This window comes from Jaculus jaculus, chromosome 13 (assembly GCF_020740685.1).
Source record: "Jaculus jaculus isolate mJacJac1 chromosome 13, mJacJac1.mat.Y.cur, whole genome shotgun sequence".
Lineage (NCBI taxonomy): Eukaryota > Metazoa > Chordata > Mammalia > Rodentia > Dipodidae > Jaculus > Jaculus jaculus.
In genome coordinates, this window is record NC_059114.1 from 67,332,569 (window position 1) to 67,335,481 (window position 2,913).

At 39.8% G+C, this 2,913-nt stretch overlaps 1 non-coding gene across 1 annotated transcript; it reads right to left on the reverse strand.

Moving 5' to 3' along the window:
• Positions 1 to 2,607: 2,607 nt before the first annotated feature.
• Positions 2,608 to 2,712, reverse strand: LOC123454301. The gene has a single exon (XR_006633286.1). It is a non-coding gene; the product is annotated as a U6 spliceosomal RNA (small nuclear RNA).
• Between the last annotated feature and the right edge of the window lie 201 nt (positions 2,713 to 2,913).

Genomic DNA, 2,913 nt, shown 5'->3' on the forward strand with positions numbered 1-2,913 from the left:
GAGAGAGAGAGAGAGAGAGAGAGAGGGAGAGAGAGAGAGAATGAGAATGAGAATGAGTGCTCCCGGGCCTCCAGCCACTGCAAACGAACTCCAGATGCGTGAGCCCCCTTGTGCATCTGGCTAACGCGGGTCCTGGAGAATTGAGCCTTGAACTGGGGTCCTTAGGCTTCACAGGCAAGTGCTTAACTGCTAAACCTTCTCTCCAGTCCTGTACAAATATTTTAAAGCTGAAATATATACCACAAACATCATAGCATTTTCAAGTACAGTTTGTTTCTGTTGATTCCTGTTGCCCCTTCTATCTCCAATGCCCCTCTTCCCTTGACTGCCCTCCCACACTGTGTTCTCTGCTTCTGTTAACATGCCATCATGTACCCTTTAATCTTCCCCTCACCCCCTCTGCCAGCTCATCATTTCATGTTCCCTTTTGGATATGGTTTTATACTTACAGGTTTTATCTACCTTGCCCCCATACAGACACTGACTTAAAGATATTATAAGTAAGACCCACATATAATTGTCTTTTGGAGTTTGAGTCAGTGCACTTTTCAGGTCCATCCATTTGCCTGTAAGTTTCAGGATTTAATTTTTCAATTCTGCTGATTAGAATTCCATTGTGAGGCTTCAGAACCCCATAATAAATACCAGTGACCACGCCGAGGAAGGCTACTCAGTAGGATGGAGTGGGGAGAGGAGATGTAATAGTATAACCTCTTATAAAAATAAAATTTGATGAAAAAAGAAGAATTTCACTGTGTATATGTACCACATTTTCATTATCCATTCATCTTTTTCTGGGTATCTAGGCTGGTTCCAATTTCTAGTTATTGTAAACAGAGCAGCAGTAAACGTGGATGTGCAAGTATTTCTGTAGTAGACAGTGGAGTCCTTAGGGGTACATGCCCAGGAGTGGTACAGCTGGGTCCTATATCCATGGAAAGCCAGATGCACACGATAGCTCATGCATCTGGAGTTCATTTGCAGTGGGCTAGAGGTCCTGGTACATCCTCTCTAACTCTCTCTCTCTCTCTCTCTCTCTCATAAAATGAATAAATTTTAAAAAATTAAAAAAGAAGGTACCTCCAAGTTACTTAGATTTGCATTTGTGTGATGGCTATGGATGTTGAACACATTTTTTTCCCTCATGGTAGAGTCTCGCTGTAGCCCAGTCTGCCCTGGAACTCACTCTGTAGTTCTGTGATCTTTGTACCTCTGCCTCCTGAGTGCTGGAATCAAAGGTGTGACCCGCCCCCTGCCCCAGCCATGCCTGACCGTTGAACGCTTTTTAATGTGCTTATTGACTACTTGTGTTTCTTTTTTCTTTCTATTCATTTCACTAGCCCATTTGGTGAATGGAAGATTGATTGGCTTTTTTTTTTTGGTGTTTAAGTTTTTCAGTTCTTTGTAAATTCTGGTGTAAGGCATAGGTGGCAACGATTGTCTTCCATTCTGTATGTTCTTTCATTTTATTTAAAAAATATTTTATTTTTATTTATTTATTTGAGAGAGGAAAAGAAGGAGAGGGAGAGGGAGAGGAAAAAGGAGAGAGAGAGAGAGAGAGAGAGAGAGAGAGAGAGAGAGAGAGAGAGAGAGAGACAGAGAGGGAGAGAAAGAGAACAGGCTCGCCAGGGCTTCCAGCCACTGCAAACAAACTCCAGATGCATGCATCTCCTTGTGCATCTGGCTTATGTGGGTCCTGGGGAATTGAACTGAGGTCCTTTGGCTCTGCAAGCGCCTTAACTCTCTCCAGCCCTTTTATTTTTCTTAATTGATGGTTTCCTTTGCCATACAGAAACTTTACAATTTCGTATAGTCCTATCTGTTGATTGTTGGTTGTATTGGAGTCCTGTTCAGAATGTTCTTACCGATGCCTGTATCTAATATTTCCTTCAGCATTTTCTGTGTTTTAGGTTTTAGATTAAGATCTTTGATCCACTTCAAATTGATTTTTGTAGAGGGCAGGAGATTTAATTTCATTCTTCTCCAGGAGGATGTCCAGTTTGGCCAGCACCATTTGTTGAATAAGCTGTCTTTGTTTTCCACTGGAAGTTTTTGGCTCATTTATCAAAGATTAGGTGATGAAAACGATGGATTTTTTTTTTTTCTGAGCCCTCTAGTCTGTTCAGTTGATCTAGATGTCTGTTTTGATGTCTTTATGTAGTGTAATTTGAGATCAGGCATTGTGACACGTCCAGCTGGTTTCTTTTTCTACAGGCGTGCTTGGCTGTCCTTGTTCTTGTCTGCTTCCATACGAGTTCCTACATTATTTTCCCCAGCTCAGTGATGAACATCATTGGAATTCTGATGGGAATCGCATTAAATCTGTAGATTACTTTGACAAACTAGCCATTTTTTTTCAGTGTTAATTCTGCCAACTCAGGAGCATGGAATATCTTTTCATTATGTAGTCTTCTCTTTTATTCATTTTTTTTTAGAGTCTTGAAGTTTTCATTATAGAGGTCTTTCATATTTTTTGGTTAGGCTTATTCCTAGGTATTTAATTTTTTTTTGGAGCCATTGTGAATGGGATGGTTTCCTTGATTTCTTTCTTTGCAAGTTCAATATTAGTGTATATGAAAGCTACTGATCTTTGTGTGCTGCTTTTCTAAATATATGGAATGCTTCACGAATTTGCATACCATCCTTGCGTAGGGGCCATGCCAATCTTCTCTGTATTGTGCCAATTTTAGTATATGTGCTGCTTTTGAATCCTGCAGCTTTACTGAAAGTATTAAGTCAAGTTTTTTTTTTTTTTTGAAGAGAAGTTTTTTTGAGTGTAGAATTATGGCATTTGAAAATATGGATAGTTTGACTTCTTTTCCTGTTTTTATTCCTTTTATATCAATTTGTCTAACTGCTCAAGCTTGGACTTTGAACACAATTTTTGAGAGACCCAGCTGGAATTTGGAAGGA